Consider the following 24,056-nt stretch of genomic DNA (forward strand, 5'->3'; position numbering starts at 1 on the left):
CCTCAGGCCTTCCATCAGCGGCCAGCTTTAATCTTTCTGTACTTCTTAACTTCTGTGTACTCATTTGTCCTTCCTCAGCTCTCTGAACTCTGCGTACAGCAGGACGGTTCGGGATGGCTTCCTTTAACCATGTGAGGCAATCTCCCGGTGAATTCCAGCTGAGTCCGGGCACACCCTAGGTCTCTGCATTCACACCCTGATAGCAGGTGTGTGTGTGTGAACTAAGATATCCTCAGGAGCCTGCCTGCAGGAAGGAGGGGAGCAGAGAGGACATCTGCCCACCGGAACTCCTCCCTTGTTCCTTGGGTGGTGGGGTCCTGGATGCTCAAGTTCCTGCTTCAGGCATGCTCCTGATAAGTCCTCCTTGTCTGTAAATAGGAATGACACGTTAGCATTTGAGACAGGAGTTCATCTTTTGGGTCACTTTTGGTTTTAATATTTAGGTTTCCTTATTAATCTCAGAGCAAATAATTATTTGCTTCTTCCCAAGTTGGGCAGGTTGGCAGCAACTAAACTTTTAAACTTTTTTTCTCTTTTTAAGCAGTTGCTTCCACACTTACCCTGGCCTTTGAAGCCCTTGGGCAGTTGATCACCGTAATTGCTGCCCCCATAATCATACCGGTGAGCTCATCCTTGCAGGCTAAGTCACACAGCTTGGAATGGCCTGTTCCACAATGATGTATTTGGCTAATATTAGGATGTCTTCCATAAGATACACTCCCTTGTAGAATGTCTGAATAAACTCATTCGTTTCTTTGAGTTTTGGTAAATTTTGTTTCTGAACTAGAGACCTTTCTTAGGAAATGATTTCTTCTCATATTGCTTATTAGCTGGGCTTTAGTCATCATATGTATGAGATTTTGTAGTCACAGATTTTGTTCTTGAAAGGATAAAAAGTCCATTTCTACTAGAAAAAAAAGCTGTACAGAAATGTGTGTGTGACTGTCTGTGTCCGCAGTGTTTCTCAAGACAGCTGGGCATGAGATTTTGGACTGATGTCCAGGGGGCACTCCGAAAGTGCAGGGGTGCTTCCTGTCCATCTACCATTAACTCCCAGAGCTCTGGAGAGCACACAGCAAGTTCATTCATCTAATCTGTTCTGTGGATCGTACCAGCGGTCCATTGATGTGGAACAACTTGGCAAGTTAAAACGGTATTCATTGTGTCACACAGGTTTCTGAGGGTCGGGAAGCTGGGTGTGGTTGACCAGGTGGCTCAGGCTCAGTGTGCCACAAGGGTGCAGTCCAGTTGATGGCCAGGGCAGCGGTCATTTGAAGCTTTCCTGGTGCTAGAGGCTGGGTTTCCAAGGTGATGCCTTTGCCTGGCTGTTGGCAGGAGCTCAGCTTCTCACCACATGGCATCTCCGTGGGGCTGCTCACATGACATGGTCCCATTTGGCAGGGACGGCCCAAGAGTGTGAATTCCACCGGCCAGGGGTCATCGAGTATCTCCTTGGAGGCTGCTGACCACAGTGATGATTACGGAAGATGTCTGTTGTTCACATCTGCTCAGCAAAACCCAACCCTTGGATCCTGACCCCCTGGTCGCATGACCCCAGACTTTCCGGGTGCTGCATTCATCCCAACAATGATTGGTCCAGGAACAGAAAGTCAGCCTATGAGGTCCCTCCTTAGAGCTTCTATTTGAAGGTGAAGAAGGGACTTCGCCCTTGGGGTCATGGAGTAGAAGGATGGACTGAGTATGCTCTTAGGCCCTTTCCCACTGCGTGGAGAAAGCCAACCATGGCTGCAGAGAAGTTGGCCCACACATAGAGAAGCAAAGGCTGCAGGTGAGGCTTGGGACAACCTGGTGTCCCTAGATCCCGTCACGGCAGGTGGAATCCCCCACTTCATTCCTCATCATGAGCCAGCCCCTTTCTTTAGATGCAAGTTTACATCGGGTTTTTGGGTTTTTGTTGGTCCGAGCTGGGGTTCGCCTGTCCAGGATTGGTAGGTACTGGCGAGTGGTCCCTGGCCAGAGCCCTGGGCTCCCTCCTGAACCCCTCAGTGTGGGTTCAGAAGCATTGTCTGGGTTCAGCTACTGGAAAAGAGGGACCGTATCTGGATGTCCAGTTTACAGCCTATTCCTGGAAGTTACTAGCTTGCTATCTCCCTGGCCCCAGGGGTTACTTGTTCGGTGAACGATAAGATATTTGAAGGAAGAAGGTGTTCACTTTTTGTCTACTTTCAACTGAATGTGCCAGGTAGCCAACAGGACATTTGCTTGCTTGTTTCTGGGATGTAGGCAGTGATCAGATCAGCTATATCTCCACTCCATATCCACAGCCAGCAGTCATCAGCAGAGTGGCTCCATTTCTCAGGGTCGGACAGGGCACGCTGTCCCCCCAAAGGTCCCCGTGTCCTTCAATGAAGGCACAGAGTATTCACCAGCTGGCTGGTCCTAGATCCTAGGGGTCAATGGCTATTATGGCTTTTCAGCAAATCGATGGTGGACGTACTTCTGTAGAAATTCCATGAGCTACACTGAATTTGGACAGCCACAGCATAATAGGAATGAGACACGGAGAGAAGCAAGTGTTCCCAGACATCCCTGCCTTCTCTGCCAGCTTGCTAAAGAAAACCTTGCTTTTGTTCACTGGAACTTCCAACTCCGTGTTCTCAGAGATTGCTAGCTCATTCCCGGATGTTTTGTAATGCAGAACAAAAAGAGAAAGGACAAAAAGAGGTCAAAAGAAAGGAAGAGAGATGCAGAAGGATGGGGAAAGACCCCCAGAGCTGTTACTGGTCCCAAAGTAAAGATGATGGAAAGACAGGAGGAGGGGCGAAAGGGGCAGGTGGGCATAGTTTCTGAGGGTGAGTTTTTGGGGGGATTGGTGAGAGGCCCTCAAACAGCTGCAGGAAATGAAAGCACTGGAGAAAAAAGTAGATTTTTATGGGATAAAATGGCATTTCCCTTAACAGACACTTTCTCTGTGGCCATGTCCTAGGTGCTGGGGGCACAGCAGTGAACAGACACTTGTCCTCAATGAGCTTCCTTTCCAGTGAGAAACTGGAGTCCACCAAAGCAGCCACGCACATGGTATGTGAGAAGATTCTAAGTGGCTGCAGAGGCAAGGAAGGCCTGAGCTGGGGTGGAGGGAAGCCAGTGTGCGGGCGGGGCTGAAGCACCCCCTGGGGCTGGGCTCCACCGCCACTGTGAGGACGCTGCCTTTGCGCTCAAGGTGGAGGAGCCTTTGGAGGGAGGATTTTGAGCTAAAGACGGATTCCTCTGTGTTACAAGCATCCTTTTGGCCAGAGGAGGGGCGGGGGAGGGCAGGGCTCGCGACAGCCCAAGCAGGAAGGTGTGCTTGGGTGCCTCGGACGCGCTGTGGGAGCCAGGGGTGGCTTTGTGTCTGTCTTGGTGGCTGGCTGATGGCGGGGTCAGCAGCACACGAGTGCCCTCGCTCAGATGAGGGCTGAGCTCCCCGACAGGCCCCGTGGGGTGACAAGCCAGCTGGGGCCACAGACACCAGGTGCGGGTGTGAAAGGAACGTTTCAGGCACTGGTACTTTCCACTGTAAAGTACATGTTGATTTGACAGAGGACAAAGTGGCCGCTTCTATAAAGAATTTGAGCCGGGGCTCACGGAAGCCCCCTCCCCACAGAGATCACTGGCATGGAGACACACACCAGCAGATGGAGGCGAGGTGCCAGGACCTCCCCATGGTACACTTAACAGTCTTCCCCAGAGGATCCTGTGTTTCTGGAATTCACGGCCAGCCCTGGTGGGAGGAGGCATCGGAGCTGATCAGGTTCAGTTGGGAGACTATCTGGAGGGAGGAGGGTCCTTTGGCTTTATACTAGCCTCAAACCGAAGCATGCAACTTGGCCACGTCTCTGTCGCTGCTGTTTTATGTTTATTTTGCCTGACAGAGGCAAAATAATGTTTTATGTTTATGTTTATTTGTGACTTGGGCCCTAAGGCAATCCTACGTGAGGGTTACAGTTTCATAAACAGAATAAACAAAATGAAACAGAGCCCATAGACTATGTTTACAATCCATCTCTGGGCAGAAGGGAGGGACTAAAGAGTTTGTCTGGGAGTCTGGGTCAGGGTCACTGGAAGCTGATCCACGATATTCAACACTGAAACAGAAGAGCAGCCTGGTAGCATTCCTTCATTTAACTCAGATGACATCTACCCTTTTATTTTCTGAATACTTTTTAAGTTGTAAAGCTGAGTTTCAGTGGCACAATTTACTAATTCCTACAATACTGAACATCTCTGCTGTCCCCAGTGCTGTGAAATCGTGTTTTTGAAAGGTATGTGTACCCACATAGCAGGGGTCTCTGCCCAGACGTGTGAAGCAGGGAGCGTGAGTGTGCATTCCTAGGCCGCCTGCTCCAGGAAAGTGCTGAGGGACTGACCTCCGGGTTTCTGCAGCCTGGGCCTGGGCCAGGGCATCCCCTACAGCAAACCCATCCCAAACCTCTCTGCTTTTCACCACCAGGCAGGTGCGTAAATGACACGCAGGACAGCTCCAGGGGCCGTCCATGAGCTCCCAAGCTGCTAAGGCCAGGTGCCTCTCTGTCTTGGCACACTGCCTTTCACCATTTCCCTAATACTCTGTGCACTCCTACTAAATGGGACCACTTCTCTCTCTCTTAACTTGTTGTACACCTTCCAACCACTCTAGGGATTTCTAGCTCAATCTCCCAGACTCCAGGGCCCTGTATCGCCTTCTTGAGAACAGTTAACTTTCGTCAGTAGCCTGCAGCCATGCCCTCCAAACTGCCAGACCTTTGCTGACCCCCACAAAGGGTCTTGGGGGACCCCCGGGGTTCCTGGACCACACTTGGTGAAACCATGGTCTCAATCATGCCAATTCTAATGTCATTAGAATTATTTGTATCAAAGATATGTGAGTTTGGGGCAATGGGGTGGCTCAGTCAGTTCAGCGTCCGACTTTTGATTTCAGCTCAGGTCCTGATCTTGGGTCCTGGGATGGAGCCCTAAGGGCGTAGGGCTCCCAGCTCAGTGGGGAGTCGGCCTGAGGATTCTCTCTTTCCCTCCTTCCCTCCCCCTGCTGGTGTACTCTCTCTCTCCCTCTCTGAAATAAATAAATAAATAAATAAATCTTAAAAAAAAAAAGCTATGTGAGTTTTATTAATTTAAAAAGGGAATATAGGGGCACCTGGCTGGCTCAGTCGAAAGAACGTGTGACTCTTGATATCAGGGTCGTGAGTTCGAACCCCACCTTGGGTATAGAAATTACTAAAAAAAAAACCCAAACCTAAAAAAAGGAATTCAGATTAGATTCACGATTATCCTTTGTGAACCTCTCATTGGCTAAAGATATCTTGAAGTCTCTGAGGACAATTTGGGGAATTCGTTATTAAATTTTCACTGGATCCAGCATTCGTGAAAGACTCTGAATGGAGCATCCTGGATGGTAAGCATTGTGGTTACTCCCGGGGCAGGCACAGGCCAGAGCCCTGCCATCCCGGAAGAGCTCAACTGTATTCCCAGGAGCTCCTCTGCAGGGACCGCAAAGGGCAGTGAATGTGGCGGTGAATAGGTGACTCCTTCACAAACCCAAGAGAGGGACTGCAGATGGGTATCGGTCCCTGATGGACCATGGCCACCCACCAAAGCTTCTGGAATGTCCTCTGCCAGCTGCAGAGCCACAGGACGGCCTTCTAAGCCCTGTCCGGGCCATGAAAGAGTTTGGGAGATTTGTGTTCTGTCCCTGCTGGGACACTGTCCGGCACCCAGCAGGGACCCCAGCATCTGTTGAGCGAGAACACAATCCGTCTCCCAGCTGAGTAAGCTCCTTGCTCTCTGCAAGCTGACATTCATTACATAAAACACATTATGCAATATTATGACACTCTCAGTAGGAAAAAAAAAAGTCCTAGGAAGACTTATTTTTTACTCTCAATCTTTCTAGTTGGATTTATGAGAAATTGATTGAAGAATAGTTCATATATTTAGATTTTTAAATTACATAAAAACTGATAGGCTAGCGGTACCTGGGTGGCTCAGTCGGGTGAGCGACGGACTCTTGGTTTCCACTCAGGTCATGACTTCACAGGTGGTGGGATCAGCCCAGGTGGGCTCTGCGCTCAGTGGGGAGTCCGCCTGGGGAGTCTCTCCCTCTGCCCCTCTCCCCACCCACATGAGTGTGTGCATGCTTTATAAAAGAAATAAATAAAATCTTTAGGAAACAAAACAAAACAACCTGGTAGGCTACAGAAAAAGTACTGGGGGCAGTTTTAAAAATTATGGGGTGGTTTTGGTGGTCCTGGGGTGAGGGGTCCCAGGAACATCTGAATCTTGCTTTACACCACAGTTCCTCCTTCCCTTGAGGTTTGGGAGGGCAATGCATCACAAAGCTATGGTAACTGCACAGCAAAGCATGTAATAATTGATTGTGAAGCCAGCTTGGGTTCCAAATTCTAATGCTAAGAATGCTGGTGAGCTGGGGTTGACCACAAGGCTGAGGGTGGGCTGCATTGGCCCAAACCCGGATGACAGTTCTTACCCCATGAACATGGGGAAAGAGACAGAAGGGAAGGTGTCAGAACGTGTGCCTGCTCTGGCCAGTTGGGCCACTTGTATAGAAAAGGAAGTAGAAAGAAAGCAAGGTGGCTGGGCCGTCTGCCTTTCAGCAGTGACCTCTGGCAATTCTGCAAGGGAGAGCTCCACCCGTGCCCCATCACTCTCCCAGGCCACAACAGAGGGGTGGTGTCCAGGCAAGTGTGGAGAGTCCCTTCGAGGACTTTGGCTTAGGAGCAAAACAAAGTAGGGCACATTGATTCTCTGGGAGGGCATCCAGCATCACCTGGGCCCTAGAGTTTTCTGAAGCCGCGTATGGCTTATGTTTAATCAACAATTAGCTGCTTTTGGTTCTAGGGGAACACAGACATACTGCAACGTAACTGCTTTTGGCAGGAACTTGGTTTCCTGAATCAGAATCTCCCGGTGGGTCCAGGTAACTGCATTAAAGAAAACAGGCTTCCCTGGAAAGCACTGGAGAACCCTGTGGGGATCAAGATGAAGAATTTGTAGACCTGATGTGTTGTCTTTGGCCACATGTTTGACAAATTGTTTTTACTGAAACGTCTCATAAAAATTTAAATTCCAGTCTCCATGGAAACACTGGAAGGTGTGGCACTGCTGGCTGTTTGCCAGCCCCCTCCTTCAGGCCCCCCAGGCTCATAGATGCTGTTTGCCACCCGCCCCTGCTCTCCTATTTGGCTGTCTTCACCACCTCCCCAGCCCCCTTCTGTTTCTCTTTTCTCTGCAACTATTGCAACTGCTTCCCACCTGCACTCTCATCACGGGCTCACCCTCATGGCAGGACTCTGGGGGCACCTGGGTGGCTCTGTTGGTGAAGCGTCTGCCTTGGGCTTAGGTCATGGTCCCAGGGTCCTGGGATTGAGTCCCGAGTCCGAGTCCAGCTCCCTGCTTAGCAGGGAGCCTGCTTCTCCCTCGCCCTCTGCCCTGCTCGTGTGCTCTCTCTCACTCGCTCTCAAATAAACACATAGATTTTTTAAAATAAAATATTTGTCAGAGAGAGGGAGGGAGCACAACCAGGGGGAGCTGGAGTGGCAGGCAGAGGGGGAAGAGGCTCCCTGCTGAGCAAGGAGCCCCATACAAATACATAAAATCTTCAAAACAAAACAGAACAGGACTATGCTCCTGTGCCTCCCGATTAAAGCCCTTCACTGGCAGGTGCTGCTTGCAGGCTAAAGATGATTTACTGTGTTCCTGACAGGCCTCACCTGCCCCAGCTACCTCCTGCTCTCTGTTGTTGACACCTCACCCCCATTCGCCTGTTACCCACAGGGAGGCCCAAGTATCTTGGACTTAACTGTACAAAACTAAACTCCCAGTCTTTCAGCCCAAACCTCTACCTCTCCTGGAGTCCGTCCAGCCAGTGTTGACTTCATCCTGGAACTATCTCTCTTACAGCTCACAAAATCTTGCCAATTCTATCTTCAAAACACATCCCAGATCCAACGGTCTCACAGGTCTATCTGGCCATCTCCAGAGTGATCCTTGAACGGTAGGTCAGGTCATGCATGGTTCATCTCCCTGCAACCATACAGTGGCTGACCTTTGCACTCAGGGTGAAATCCCAACTCCAAGTCAGGACCCTTGCCCAGCCACCTCCTTCATCTTGTTTGCTTGGACTTTGCTCTCTGCTTGTGGGGCTCCTTCCCTCCCCGTCCAGGGTGCTCTTCCCCAAATCATGCCTTGTTTCTCCACTCTGTCGTTCTCCTCAAAGGTCATCTTACCTGAGTCCTTCACCAATTAACTTACATAAAACAGCACCCCTCCTCTGCCCCCATCACCCAGTATTTATTTATTTATTTTTAAGATTTTATTTATTTACTTAACAGAGAGAGACAGCCAGCGAGAGAGGGAACACAAGCAGGGGGAGTGGGAGAGGAAGAAGCAGGCTCACAGCAGAGGAGCCTGACGTGGGGCTCGATCCCACAACGCCGGGATCACGCCCCGAGCCGAAGGCAGACGCCCAACGACTGCACCACCCAGGCGCCCCCATCACCCAGTATTTCATACAGGTATTTGGACAGTGCTGAAAACACAGTGGGCACTTAAAAGCCTTAAATATGTGTTGAATGCTGCTCTTTGAGCCACCATACCTCTCTCCGCCTTAAGGACACCAGTTAGGTTGCCCCTTTGCCCAGGGCTGTCAAACAGAAACTGCAAGCAGTCAGGGTGTCCTTTAAAATTTCCTAGTAGTGGGGTGCCTGGGTGGCTCTGTCGGTTAAGCGTCTGCCTTCAGCCCAGGTCATGATTGCAGGGTCTTGGGATTGAGTCCTGCATGGGGCTTCCTGCTTGGTGGGGAGCCTGCTTCTCCCTCTTTGGTAAGTAAATCTGAAAAAAAAAAAAAAATTCCTAGTAGCAATAATTAGAAAATGAGATAAAACTAGTTCCCACACTATATTTTATTTAATGCCACCATCCAAAATACTATCCATGTGTAATAAATGCAAGAAAAATACCTATGAGATATTTTACGTTTTCTTCTTCATGTTAAGTCTCTGAAATCTGGTGTGTGTTTTATAATCACAGCACATATCATTTTTGGACCCGCCACATTTCCAGTGCTTACCAGTCATAGGTGACTAGAAGCTATCTGATTGGGCAGCAGACCTAGAATATTCTCCCCACATCTTACTCACCTCTTCCTTAATCTTCTGACAGCAGCTCAAGTGTAATACCTTATGGAAATCTCTCGCAAGCCACTCCCCAGACCAGACCTGGTTTTTACTCAATATTCTTTCCTAACTCCTTACTCGTCTCTTTCAAAGTGCTTATCAACAGCTTGTAATTAGGTCCTTGTGTGGCTATTTGATAAACATGCGTGTTCCCTGACTGATGCTAAATCCCATGCTGGCAGAGACAGACCGGCTCTGTTCCCACTGAATTCCCGGGGCTCGTAGCTAGGGTTGGGCCCGTAGCAACAAACATCTCTGAATGGATGTCTTAAATGGCTTAATTCTTCCCCTCTACTCTGCATTTCTTTTCTCTACCGTAGTTTTTACTTACAGGTTTTTGTTAAACATCTTTGCTTTTACCTTGTCAGACTGTTTCCAAGCCAAATTCCTTGCAAAGAGTGTTTGAGTGGCTAAGGTCAGTGTTTTTGCAAAATTTCCCAAGGATGAATATTGTCAGTGACCCAAACAGGAAGTGCTGATTCCTCATCCCCTCCTAAGTAGATTCACGTAAGTAAGCGTGGGGTCTGGAGCCTGCGTTTTATCCATTTTACTGGCAATCCTTAACGCGGAGGTGGATACGGGGACCCTGGGGTCCTCACTCCACGGGCTGGCCCCACCATCAGGTGCCCGCTCACCCAGGGAAGGGACTGGCGTGGGTGGGAAGAGCACAGTCTGGCTGCCTGGGGGAGTCTGGAAGGCTGCCTGCTGCGGTGCGGGCCCCGCTGCCCGCGCTCCCCGCAAGAGACGGAGAGTGCGCCAGCGCGAAAACGCTCCGCCCGCGGCGCTCCGGCGGAACCCCAGCGCGGGAGGGCCCCGGCCGCGGTGCGCCCGCACGAGGGCGCGGCGCCCGTCCTCCTCAGGCCGGCTCCAGGAGGGCGCGGGCGGCGGTCCAGCTCCGGGGACTGGGTTCCGGGACCCCGGCGTCGGCGAGGCGGCCCTACGGCCGACACCTCGTCTTCCCACACAGCCGACGCCAGACCCTGGATTTCGATCGTCTCCCTCGGCGCTTCCGGCATTTGGAAAGACCAATCGTCCCGTCTGAGAGCAAAAGACCCGCCCCCTCCGCGCCGCAAGTAGCCAATCCAGCTGCTCGTTACCCTAGCGTGCCGTGCGTCCGGACGCACGACCTTGACCAATCCGTCCCGGGACGTCTTTCTGGTCCCGCCCCAGGCCTGTCACCGCAGCTGTCCCTCTCGCCGCCGCCCCTTCACCCCCGCCGGCGCACTTCCTCCCCGACGCCGTGACGTGCGCAGCCCTGTGCCCGGCCGCAGCGGGCCAATGGCGGAGGCGGATACGGCGGGCCAATGGGCGGCGGCGTCTCATGCGGCCGGCGCCCGCCGCAGCCGCCGCCGGGTCCCGGAGCCAGAGGCCGCCGAGCCGGAGCGCGATGGAGCGAGGGCCCCAGGCGGGGAGGCGCCGCCGCCGAGCGCGCGGCCCGACGTCCCCTCAGTGAGCGCCCGCGCCGCCGCGGCGCCGCCCGAGCCTGGCCGCGCCCGAGGGGCGGGCTCGCCTCCCGCCGGCCTCGCCGCTTCGCCGGCGCTCGGAGCCCGCCGCCGCCGCCGCCACCGCCGCCTTCCCGCTTGGGCCGGGAGACGGGCCGGGGCTGCATGGCCTCGCCCGCACGCCGCCGCTGAGCCCGTGGAGCCGTGCAGCCGGGAGCCGGTGAGAGCCGCCGCGGGTCGGGGCGGGGGGTCGGGGCGGGCACCGGGGCGTGGGGGCCTCCTTGCGGCCTGCAGGCCTCCCCTCCGGGCGGAGCAGCACGACGGGCGCCGGTGGGCCCAGGGGCCTGAGGGGCCGATATGGGGCTCCGGGGGGCCCGGGCAGCCGTGAGCGGCTGACGCGGGCTCCTGGTGGGCCTGGGGGCTCCGGGGCAGCCGTGAGGGCCCGACGGGGGGCTCCGGGTGGGCCTGGAAGGCCCGGGCAGCCGTGAGGGGGCTACGGGGGCTCCCGGCGGGCTTGGGGGGCCCGGGGCCGCCGCGAAGGGCTCCGGGTGGGCCTGGGGGGCCAGGGGCAGCCTCGAGGGGCTTCGGGTGGGGCTCTGGGTGGGCCTGCGGGGCCAGGGACAGCCGTGAAGGGACTGACTGGGGACTCTGGGTGGGCTTGGGGGCCCCGACAGCCGTGAGGGGCTCTGTGGGCTCCGAGTGGGCCTGCGTGGCCCCAGGGCAGCGGCGAGGGGCCGACAGGGGCTCCAGGTGGGCCTGGGGGGCCCGGGGCAGCCGTGAGGGGTTGAGGGTGGGCTTGGGGGAGTTGGGGGGCTCAGGGCAGCCGGGAAGGCCCGGCGGGGGCCCCGGGCACCTGGGGAGCGGGTGCGGCGACCTCTGACCCGAGGGAGGGGTGCCTTCGCGGTGTCGGTTGTAGTTGTTATTCCCAGCGTCCCTATTATTATCACTGTTTTGAAATGGGAGCAGGCGGCTCTCGGGCTCCGAGCCGGAGGGGGCGGGCGAATCCGAGTCGTGAAGGGAGAGTGGGGGCGACGGGGGTGCAGGAGGCGCGCGTAGGCCCGCGGAGGGGCAGGAATGCCGGGCAGCGGCGCGGGGGTGTCGTCTCGGGGGGAGGGTAGGCGGGACTGGGGGGCTGGTGGGAGGGAAGCGGTGGCGGTGGCGGCTGCAACAGCAGTCCTTGGCCTCAAGGAACAATGTGAGACGTTGCCTGAAATGTTAATTTCCGTTCCTCATTTCATCATCCCCTGGCAGGGCGGTAGCTGTGAGAGAGAGAGAGAGAGAGAGAGAGAGAGAGAGAGAGAGTGTGTGTGTAGGGTTGGCCTTGCCACATGGATTCAGTCCCCTCTCAAAGAGGGATTGTGCTGTTGAATCTTGTGTCTTTGGTGTTTGGGGGTGGTGGTGGAGAAGTCTTAGTTTTTCTTGAGGTCTGCTCTTTTCGTGCCCCATCAAGGTTTTCTGCTTCTGTTGTTCTTTTGGAAAGCCAGTCTTGTATCCCAGCTTCCAAGGATTTTTGGAAGAGGCTTTGGAAGATTAAGCTGGCCTAAGAGGGCCCTATGCTTTGAAAACCATTTTCTCTCCAGCAGTTAAGATGCAGCATGCCTAGGTTTCGTGATTCCTATAGGTTATAGAAAGTTTTATATTCCTTTGCAAGAACAGGATGGTTTTGCAGATTTCCCGGTAGAAAAATCAGATTTCAGGCTTTCTTGTAAGGTGAGAGTTTTTAAAGTGATCTGAGCAGTATCCTTAACATTCCATTTCAACAGAGGAGTGAAAGTGTGCACAGTTGTTGAATCACAAAACTTAGAATATTTTTGTCCGTATAGGGGATTGATGGGAGGCATTCAGCAAAAACGATGTAACATGATATTGCTGGTGGAAAAAGTGCCATTGACACAGTTGCTATTTTTGGTTTGTGCAAACCCAGTCAATGGCATAACTTGAATAGTTCTAAATCAGAGACCCTGAGACTGTTTATTTGATGCCTTTGGGACCTTGATTTCTCTTACTAAATGTTGCTGTCCTGGAAGACTTGTTCTGCTTTGTGTTTTTTGAGACTGATTGCACAAGTACTGTGATATTACTTTGAAACTGTAGTTAAAAAAAGAAATAGGAAAAACATCTTGCTCAACTTTGATTGTGACCCTTGAATTGGATCTCGATCTTGGTGTTCCCTCCCCCACCCTCCATTCAGCTGTTGTTCTCTCTGTAGTTTTGTGCGGAGGAGCAGGATCTTATTTGATAGGCTGGCCCTCTTGAATGGAATGGGAGGAAACAAAGACCAAGTAACTATAACATTTTTCTGTGTTCTTTGTGCATGCCTCTTGAGTTAGGTGAAAAGCTGCCCCCAAATATTGCTAAGTTTGATCCAAATTTGAAACTTGCAGAAGTTTTTAAATTCTAAATATTTTTTTTAAATTTTGGCAAAACACAGATAAAATTTATCAGAAGTTTGTGTTTAAAGGTGTCCCATAGTCTTGAGTTCCTCATTTGCAGTTCTAACTTTGCTCGTTTACTTGCATCGCCCTGTGGGATGTTCTTCTCTAGACCCGCTGTGGACCAGCCATGCTAATCACATTGCACTGGCAGCGCCTTTCATCTCTTGAAACCAGATGGGCTGCTTATGACTAGTGGCTGTCATGTTAGCTATAATTACAGTGTTGATACAGTGACAAGTAGAACTTTCCACAGAGAGTTAAAGAAACCATGCTATTTGTATTTGAGAATATTTTTCAAGAAGCTTTGTGTGCCTTGGGTTTTTAAGTATATTTAATGTAGTAAGGTTATGTTTTATCCAATATAACAAGAAAGTTATTTTGCATATGGGCAATGAGCCCATTATCAATTAAATAACATAATTAGACCGTGTCAGTAAATGCTGGTTCAGAGTGTAATCTGCATTTGTTGCCAAAAGAAGTGTTTTGATCTGTCCCATTACCCTGCGTAAGTCCCTTCATCCCTCACGTGGTAAGTGTAAGGGATGAGCTTTCTTTAATAGCAAGATATTTGTTAGTTAATAGGTGAAAATGAGGATGCATTGCTTGTCTGACTGCGTGCCATGTCAGTTTATTACTGCTGTTTAGTCATTGCTCTGTGGAGGATGAGCTTGGCCCGTTCCATGAACTTCCTAAAAAATTGAAGTCAAATAACTAAAAGTTATTATCTTGAAATTTTTCACTATGTGTTCTCTTAATTTTATTTCAAATGAAGTTTTTGTGCAATTCAACTTTTCCAGTTTTATCTTAAAGCTATATATATATGAAAGGGTGTCAATCCTCAGCTCCTGGAACTTGGGCAGTTAGAGCTAATCAGCATAGAAAGCCTAAAAGGCTTAGGAAATGATCCACTCAACAACTACTTTGTTAATTCTGATGAAGACGTTTCTATTGAGAAGTGGCTCTTTTTCTGTTTGATGGATCTTATTCTTGGTATCTTTTAAGCTAAGTCAGACTGAGCTGTATGTGTCAGTGTCTGTTTTTATTTTTCTGGGCTTAACTCTGCTCCTCCTCACATTCAATACTTTCTTTAAATAGTGTTTGATGTATACACAATAGAACTACAGATGCTATTTTTATGGTAAGGTCCCAAGTGCTTATTAACAACCTAACCCTGGTTGTATGACACCCCCCCCCAGCCCCCTCTGTGACTCCTTGTCACTCTTGCTGGAACTCTTGATGCTCTGGCTACATTGGCCTTCCACTTCCTAGATGGGGACATGTGCCTTATTCTCTCACGGCCTTGACACGTGCTGATCCTCTGTCTCGGCCAGGTCCTGCTGCATGTCCATCATTGCCTCCCTGCAAATCCTCCCCCCTCCAGATCTATAGGGTAACTCCCGCGCAGCCTTTGGGTCTTAAATAATGCTTTCTCTTAGCTTTCTTAATCATCATTCCCAAGGAATGTGGCACCCCATTTTGTTAGAGCCACATAGAACTTAAAGCAACTGATCAGATGTGTAACAATTGGTTTTCGTCCGTCCCTGTGAAAGAAGATGCTTAATGACAATAGGGATGGCCTCTTTGATCACTCAGGGCCCAGCCTAGGGTATGACGTTAGTCATGGAATTGGCTCAAGAAATAGTTATTGAATTGTTTAAAGACTGTATATAGAAGTATTTGAGTAATTTTGGAAGGAGAAACTTGGGATCATGAACTTTCATTTGTTTGATTGACTAGAAATAATGCTATGTGATTTCAGTCACTTTCCCATTTGTTCTCAGACGTTTTCCTTTACAATTGAGGTAAGGTGTGGGACATGGCTTTTACAGTTGGCACAAGACAAGAGATAAAGGAAAATAAATAACAGGAAAGTTGTCTTTGTGGGAAGGAAAAGAAAGCCTTCTGGACGCAGTTTTAGTGGGACTGCTGCTTTTGGGGCCAAGGCCAAGGCTTACTGCGTGTAGTTTGCTGCTGCTGTATTTCATTTAGAACTTTGAGCACCTTCTGGCCTCTTGTAACATAAGTAGTGGTTTAGTATGATAGTGGGGTACTTAAGAAGTTTGAGCATTTGATCTTACTTTTTTTTTTAAACCTCCCAAGCTATTGTAATAAAAAAGTTTCTGAGCTTTGAGACCACAGCTTCTGTTCAAATATAAATACTCCAGAATGGAGGTGGCCCCTTAATATCCCTCGGACCCCAGTTTTAGCATTTTTAAAAAAAGATTTTGTTTTGAGAGAGAGAGTCACGGACCTCAAGCGCAGGGAGGGACAGAGGGAGAGGGAAAGAATCTCAAGCGGACTCCCTGCTGAATACAGAGCCCAAAGAGCGGCTGGATCATGACCTGAGCCGAAATCAAGAGTCGGCTGCTTAACCGACTGAGCCAGCCAGGTGCCCCCAGTTGTAGCATTTTAATGAAGAAAAAAAGTAATCTCATTGGAGGGAAATACACCAAAATGGAGTTGTGTGTTATTCCCCCCCTTATGTTTTGTAATGTTATGTAATTGGCAAAAAAAAAAAAAATTGCTTTTGAAAAGACTTTGGGTATAATTTGGGTGATAGAGACTTGAGTTTTTGGTTTGAATAACTGTTGAATTTGTGGTTTTAATGTTTTAGGTAATAAGGGGTGAGGGGAATTAGTTGTGGTTGAAAATATTTAGAGACACCATTCTAAAACTTAAGAAATCCCACAGTTTTGAAGCTGGTTCAGTGACTGAAGAGTTAAGTGGGTTTTCAGTGTGAAAATAAAAGAAGTCTGTCCCATTAATACGGCTGAGGTTTTCAAGGACTGAAAGGACTGGAAATTCTGTCGCTGGGCCGAGGCTTGTTGGACACCCCCACCCCCAGCCTAGGTTGAGGTGGTTGTGGGAGTTCCAGTGTCCTTACTGGCTGGCTGAGGGCAAGACCCAGGTTGCCAGCTCTGCCCTTGGCATCTGTGCAGTGAATTATTTATTATCCTGAAAATCTGTAGGCACTCTTTTTCCACTTGTAAAGAAACCAGTGTGCATCGGTTCACTATATAAAAATGTTGGCCCTTTCTCAACATAAAACATTTTTTGATCACTTAGATCAAATTTTTCTGTCAAGGTTAAATAAAATTAATGAAATCCCTCTGTCTTCCAGTTACTTGTTTAGCTCTGTAAAATGGGACTTTTTAGAATGGCTGGAGTTGAAATTTAACTTGTAAATGCTTAATAACTTTGTGATATCAGAGGTTAGTTTTCATCTAAAATGTAGCAAATAGAGTTCTTTTCTCAGGGCATTAATAGAAAGTGCCCCTTCCTCCTGATGGCAGGCGCCAGAGCCAGAATGCTGGTGTCTTGGAATAGTGAATATTTCTAAGTAATTAGAAATTGCGTAGGGTGCTTGGTTCTTAAGGTTTTGGCCAGAGTTGTGATTGTTTTATTTTCCACTGCATTCATACCTAGCAAACTAAAAAGACTTTCACTTAATTCTGGGTGGTGATGTCAAGTTGAAACCATTATGGCTGTACTGTGTAGACTTACCTAAAACAGAGACGGTGAGAGCAGCAGTGAAGAGCTTTAATACTCTTGAGAGGTGAGGCCTTGCTGGCATGTACCACATTTCTAAATGTGGTTTTCCATCCTGTAAAACAGGATGTAAACACACATGCACACACAAACCCCCAAAGCAACACTCTTGAAGGATTTTTTTTTAAATTACAAAAATGCCTGGCTACTTAAAGGCTGTTCAAAACACTTAAAAATAACCCAAACACAACAACTCACCTTTTGGATGATGAAAAGGAGGCCCAGCCTTATGGGGTCTGAAACTGCTGAGAACCTGCAGTGTCCCAAGTGCTCCTCAGCCCCTCAGGTCGTTCTGGTTTCAAGGAGTGTTTAGACTTTGTGAATTGTTTTCTTTGCTAGAGGTAGAGGATCTGGCTTACCTTCATGGGCATTTCCATTACTTTGACAATAGTTTATCTGAGATTTGAAGTTTTTTAGTTTAGAGATTAATATATTAAATATGCTAACACTCAGAACTTTCTTGTAGGAAAAATTTTCTCCAGCACCTGACAGCACCTGAGAAAGGTAGTCTTTGAATTGTGTCCTTTGTTTTTTAGTATGAAGCTTAGAAAAATGATAAGTGCTTTCACTCGTAGTTTGATTTTGGGCATATGCAACCTTAATGGGATTTACCTGGGAACTTTGTTTCTCTTCGGTGAAGTGCTTAGATCTGATTCTGCTGAGCTTGGCTTCTCATCAGATGACTGACTTGTAAAAGATGACGGGGCTGAAGCAATTTCAATGTCTTGAAAAAGGGCCAATAGCACAATGAAGTGTTAGAAAGTTGGGGAGAACATTTTTGTCCTAGATTTTAACCTATAACCTCCCTTTTTCCTTTCCTTGATAGTTTTCTCTGAAGCCACCAAATGTGTTGGCTCAAGTGGGGGCAGAGCGACAGAGGGTGTGCCGTATCGGAGAGGTGACACAGGAGGCTGTGAAGGGTCGAAGGCAGACATGTGCACTCAGAATTTGGAGAAACGCTTATGGATTTGTATTTCAGTGGTGCCACTGCTCCTTTCTATAGCTGCTTTAACAAATGACCACAAACAGTAGTTTCAAACAATACAGCTTGATTATTTTACAGTTCTGTCGATTAGGAGCCTGACATGAATCTCCCTGGGCTAAAATCAGGGTGTCGGCAGGGCCGGTGCCTCCTGAGGGCTCCAGGGGGACTCTGTTTCCTTGCCTCTCTTATCTTGTAGGGGCTGTTCACACTCCTTGGCCTCTGACCCCTTTCTCCATCCTTAAAGCCAGCTGTGTTGCACCTCTCTGACTTTCCAATGCGACCTCTCCTTTCTGCTCTCCCTTCTGCCTCCCTTTTCCACTTTTGAGGACCCTTGTGATTACATTGGGCCCACCTGGATAATCCAGGATACACTCCCTGTCTGCTGATTAGACCTTAATTCCATCTGCAACCTTAATTCCCCTTTGCCGTGTGACCTAAAATACCCACAAGTTGCAGGGATTAGAATAGGGACTCTTTGGGAGCAGTGTTTGGCCAGCCACACTAGGTTTTCCGTGGATGTGGTTAAAACAGATGAGCTTGGATCAAGTTATCGTGCAGATGGCTCCGGTGCTTCGCCTCGATTCACCAGAACTGTCTTGGCTTTAGAAAGACTCTACCATCAGTCCAGCCAATGTAGTCTGGCATTGATGGAGAGTTAGTTAAGTGTGGTGGGAATACATGTCCTGCACAAGGTTTTGCTATTTTTTGGTAAATTTTTATTTTGGAATAATTTTATATTTACAGAAGTACTGCACACAGAAGTAGTAGTGGGAGGAGTTCCATTCTACCTTTTCTCTTGAATGGCAACATCTCACATGACACTGCTGAGGTTGTCGGAGCTAACAGTCAACATTGGTACATAACTATTTTTGTTTTGAAGATTGATTTATTTGGGAGAGAGAAAGAGAGCGTGCGTGCGTGCACAAGGGTGGGGGCAGAGGGAAAGGGAGAAGCAGACTCCCCGCTGAGCCCAGAGCCCCATGCGGGGCTCGATCCCAGGATCCTGAGACCATGACCTGAGCCGAAGGCAGATGCCCAACCAACTGAGCTGTCCAGGCGCCCCTGTGTATTACCGTTAATTAAACCCCAGACTTCATTTGAATTTCACCCATTTTTCCTCTGAGGTCCAGGATCCCACATTACATTTAGTTATGTCTCTTTAGTCTCTTCCTGTCTAAGAGTTTCTCAGGTAGTCTTTGAATTGTGTCCTTTGTCTTTTAGTATGAAGCTTAGAAAAATGATAAGTGCTTTCACTTATGGCTTGGGAAAAGGTACCTTGTTTTTCATGACCATGGCAGTTTTGAAAAGTACAGTCTTTGTTTTATGTCTTTGTAACCATTCACCCATTTGGCACAGTTACAAAGCACTGTATCTCTGACTTCTGGTTTATCAGACTACTTTTCCAAATGTGGACTGCTGTATAGTAGGAGAACGGTCTTGTATCTTTTTGCATCTGGACTGAATTACCTGGTTTTTTGGAGGGGACTCCCAAGACTAGATGAACCTAGCTTTTCCCACGTTACATTGATTTAGTCACTGTTGTTCATTGCTCACCTTGCCAGGTTGTGTGGTGAGATGCATAAGGAGGACTGAGACGTGGCCCTGCCCGAGGTTGGGAGGAAGAGAGGCACTTGGGGGGCTGTGACACGAGGTAGGAGTGCAGGGGAGAGAAAACGTGTCTGGCTCTGAAGTCTGGGAGATGTCCTGGAGGAAGTGTTATTTAAAAATCGGTGAGACATCAGTGTGCAGGAAGCAGGGCGAGGCCGTCATAGACTGTGGGAAGCACTAGGAGATAGGCTGTAATGTGGGAATGTCAGTAGGCCTGTTGGAACATGTGGCCCTTGAAAAAAATAGCAGATAAAGCTGGGAAAACGGATGGGCTCCAATTGTGTAACACTGGGCCTGCTGAGGGGGGAGGTGTTCCGTGACCTGTGGCAGGAGGTGGTGTGTCCGAGTGTGAAGGTGGTGGACGGGCCCAAGGCAGGTCAGAGTGGCTCCGGGAGAGGCCTTTGCTGTGCTCCTGTGCCTAGACTCGGAAAGTCATGACCCAAGGAAGGATGGTGTCTAGGAGTGGGCTGCTGCTTCTGGAGGCAGGTGAATGCTAGGTCACTCTTGGGTCTTCTCATTTGCCCTTTACCCCACCGCCCTCTGCTTCTGGACAGATGATCAGGTTTAAAAGAGTTCTCACCACAGGCACTATTGTAGAAAGCAGGAACACCATTTTCCAGGGAAGAATGTAAAACAGCTAGTTAGAAGTGGATGATGGGGTTTAAGATTTGTTGTAGGAATAAAGCTTGAATTAAAATGAGTAGCAGAAGTGCCCGTGCCAGAAAAGTCACGGGGGAGTGAAGTGCAGGGAGCAGAGCCTGGGGGGAGGCTTGTCCGTGAGGGGCAGCCTCCTAGGTAAGAGGAAGAGACTCTGGCATCGGAGAGGGTTGTGTGGTCCAAGACTCTCCTAAGAGGATCTGGAGAGCCTTGAAATGGGGGGGGGGGGCTCTTCCAGTGGACTGTGCAAGCACCGTGTGAAGACTTAGTGGTGGTGTTTGTATAGAAATGCTGGAAGATGAGAGGACTTGATCCAGAGTGGATGGAATGGGGCAAACAAGTGATGGGCAGTCTTGTGAAGGGACAGCAGAGGTGATGGAAGAGGGACGGAGGGTGGGCTTGGGCGTGCTCTCGTGCCTGCAGCATGCCACCCTGAATGCCGTGGGCCCTGTGCACCTGTGACAAACCCCCCACGTGCTCCTGTTCTCATGGTCTGAGGGGCAGAGGCCAGGAGCCTGGACTTCTCATGTCCAAGACAGAGTCTGGTCAAGACAGTATAGGCCAAGGATAATAGTTTTGGGTTCATATAGGAGGGGCTAGACATTGGGGGCTGGAGAAATAAATAGCCTGCTGGTGCAGGCAGCATGGAAGGAAGGTATTTGCTATCTTGTTACTTGCTCAAATACTTCGTTAGGCTTTTTTTTTAATTTAAGATTTTATTTTATTTTTCATTATTTCTTAAAGGTTTTATTATTTGAGAAGAGAGCAGGAGCAGGGGGAGGGGCAAAGGGAGAGGGTGAAGCAACCTCCATCCCAGGACACTGAGATTATGACCTGAGCTGAAGTCAGACGCTTAACCGACTGAGCCTCCCAGGCACCCCGATTTTATTTTATTTTTTAAGTAATCTCTACACCCAAAATGGTGTACAGGGGTTAACAGCCCTGTACCATAGCATTAACGGGGTTACGACCCCGAGATCAGGAGTCACATGCTCCACCAACCGAGCCAGGCAGGCACCTGTATTTTGTCACTTAGGTTGGACTTGGGTTTGTTCTGTATCTTACACATATCAACGCACGTATCAATAGCTGCCTGATCAATATTTGCGTGACAGATCAGTATTTCAAGTTAGGGACTTAAAAAACAGGCTTATGGCTTGGGAAAAGGAGTAATACTTGTGAAGACATCTACTCCATGTAAGAAGCATGTACTGTGTTCAGCCTGTGCCGAGCATGTTTCCTGGCGTGAGCGTATTCCTGAGTTGCTTCAAGTCAGCAGAGCATAGCCTTCATCCTGCTGGAGCACAGCACGATTTATCATGTGCTGGCCTACAAGGGCTTTGTCCTGGTGTCTGTCTGTGGTTGGGGCAGTCGTGAGACTCTGGGCTTCTGGTTTAGGCAGCCTTCTGTTGGGTGGCTGTCTCTGTTGGCTGCACTGTTTCTGTCAGGACTCTAAATTGACGGTAGTTCAGTTGCCGACGCAGAAATAAATGGAGAGCAAAAGTCGATGTTTTGGACAGTCTGACCCTTGCAGGTGCCCAGGGAGGGGTGCTCTTAAAGGGAGTTGCCTCAGGGCCAAGGATGGCCTGCCTGTGTGTGGTATACTAACTTCTTTCTGTTTACTTGTACTTAAACTCTCCGCACTTGTGCTAAATCCCCTTGTTACCAACCCTCCATAACATTACTGCACTTTACCTTTTGACAGCTGCTGTCTTTGATGGAAAGAAATTATTTCTGTAGTTGTTAACACTGTCTTAGAGCTAATCCAGCCACTGGTTCTTTTTCTCTTCTTTCTCTTCCCTCTTTTCTTCTGTCTGTCTTTGCATTTAGAAGCTGCAGAACAGTGCAGTCTGGATTTACAAATGACTGGTGTCCCGAGCTCCAGTGTTTGGTGACTGTGCCAGTCCCAGCAGGGATGGGGGATGGGGTGGAGGACTCATGGGAAGTCTCTCAGCAGTCATGGCCGTTGCTCACCCTAGCTGAGGCTGGCGTGTTGTTGTTTGTCTGTCCATGGATACTTTTGAGGGCTATAATTTCGGACGCATGGTGTAACTGAGTGGTTTTAAGTTTTCATTCCTGTATGGGCCTCTTTCTCAAATGTTACAGTCTAATTAAGCAATAAAAATTACTCTCTGGATTGTAAAATGTAAGAGTCAAGTTTGTTCCAGATGTTAATGAGTTTATGTTAATGTTTTATTGTTAGCATCATGTTATCACTTGTGTTCTCCCTTCTTGTCTCGTGGAGCTTTCTTTAATAAAGAAGTTCATGCATAGCAAAGGAAACCATCAGCAAAACGAAAGGACAGCTTATGGAAAGGGAGAAAATATTTGCAAACCATATATTTGATGAGGGGTTAATATCCAAAAAAATATAAAAAACTCATACAACTGAATAGTGAAAGAAAAGGAAACAAAACAACCCCAAATAATGCAATTTAAAAATGGACAAAGAACCTGAATAGACATTTCTCCAAAGAAGATCTATAAAAGGCCACAGATACATGAAAAGAGCTCAGCGTCACTAGACAACAGGGAAATGGAAATCAAAACAGTGAGATACCACCTCACACCTGTTAAAATGGCCTTCATGAGAAACATAAGAGATAACACATATTGGTGTGGATGGGGGAAAAGGGAACCCTTGTGCACTGCTGGTGGGAATGTAAATTGGTGCAGCCATTATGGAAAACACTGTGAAGGATCCTCAAAAAATAAAAATAGAATTACCATACGATGTAGCAATTCCACTTCTAGGAACAGATCCAAAGGAAATGAAAATGCTAACTCGAGAAGATATCGGCACCCCACACGCATTGCAGCATTATTTACAGTAGCCAAGATGGGCAAACAATGTACGTGTCCCATCGGCAGGTGAATGGATAAAGAAGTTGTGGTGTCTGTTGTGTATATACAGTGAAATATTATTCAGCCATAAAACAAATGAAATCTTCCATTTGTGGCAACATGGATGGATCTTGAAGACATTGTGCTCAGTGAAGTAAGTCAGGCAGAGAAAGATAAATACTATATGATTTCACTTAAATGTGCAATCTAAAAAAACAAAAACCAAACTCATAGAAAAAGAGATCAGGCTTGTGGTTACCAGAGGCAAAAAGTGGGGGAGGGGAAACTGGAAGAAGGTGGTCAGAAGGCACAGACTTCCAGTTAGAAGATAAAAAAATAGGAGGGATGTGATGTACGACAGGACCCAGGACCCTGGAATCATGACCTGAGCTGAAGGCAGACGCTTCACCTACTGAGCCCCCCCGGTGACCCCTTTTCTTTTTGTTGTATCTGTGGTAGAGATGGGTGTTAGCTGAACCTCTTGTGTAATGTCTGTAAATCAAGCTGCCATGCTGTGTGCCTGAAACTGACACAGAGATGCATGTCAATTATTTTTCAATAAAACGGGAAACAAAGATCACTGCAAGACCTCACCGGTGCTCGCCGAGTACCAGGAGTGCCACTGAAAACCTTGAACAGGGTGAGGCCAGTGGGTATTTCTGACACCCTTGGTTGGAGTACTCTAAAGTCCACATGGCTCACTACCTCTGACCACTTCTGCTCTCTGCCCTGTCATTGTTGCTGGGGTGTTAGTACATGTATACGTGACTTTGCTTTAAAAGATTTAAAAGGTAAACAGTTACATATAGTCTATAAAATGAATTTATACAAAAGTGAGTATCAAATGCTGATTAGGCCAGGGAAGTAGTTTTTTTCAGACTGCTTAAAATAGCCTTCAGTTTTATGAAAAGTCATTTCTGAGTAGTGAGATATCTTTTATTTTTGTTTTATTTTATTTTTGAAGATTTATTTGAGAGAGGGAGAGCGTGAGGGAGAGCTCACTAGCAAGGGGGAGGGGCAGAGGGAGAAGCAGACTCCCTGCTGAGCAGGGAGCCCGACGCGGGGCTCGATCCCAGCACCCCAGGATCATGACCGGAGCCGAAGGCAGATGTTTCACCAGCTGAGCCCCCCAATCGCCCCGTGAGATATTTTTTTCTATCAAGTCATCTGTTTTATTCAAGAGGCAGACCTGCCTGGTAATACGTGTTCTTCTAGTGACGCTGTTCTGTCCTGAGGTCGGTTACCTGACACTCAGAAGTCATAAGGACTGTGGGAGCTGGGCGATACATTGTCTGTACAGTTGTCAGAGGTGGGATGTGTACTTAGTTTGGGTCATTTCACGGGA

General features: G+C 48.7%; 1 protein-coding gene across 8 annotated transcripts in view; it reads left to right on the forward strand.

Annotated features, from left to right (window-relative positions):
- The first annotated feature begins 10,686 nt into the window (after nt 1-10,686).
- Nucleotides 10,687-24,056, forward strand: part of ANKRD11 (ankyrin repeat domain containing 11) — a 186,663-nt gene continuing 173,293 nt past the window's right edge. For 5 of the 8 annotated variants that reach the window (XM_057314664.1, XM_026494576.4, XM_057314667.1 and 2 more), the window contains exon 1: nt 10,705-10,853. The gene's annotated coding sequence lies outside the window, so the exon portion shown is untranslated. Of the gene's footprint in view, nt 10,854-24,056 lie in introns of all 8 variants that reach the window. The other 3 variants (XM_057314665.1, XM_057314666.1, XM_057314670.1) reach the window with 2 other exon arrangements.

Source organism: Ursus arctos, unplaced genomic scaffold (assembly GCF_023065955.2).
Source record: "Ursus arctos isolate Adak ecotype North America unplaced genomic scaffold, UrsArc2.0 scaffold_19, whole genome shotgun sequence".
In the NCBI taxonomy this organism is placed as follows: domain Eukaryota; kingdom Metazoa; phylum Chordata; class Mammalia; order Carnivora; family Ursidae; genus Ursus; species Ursus arctos.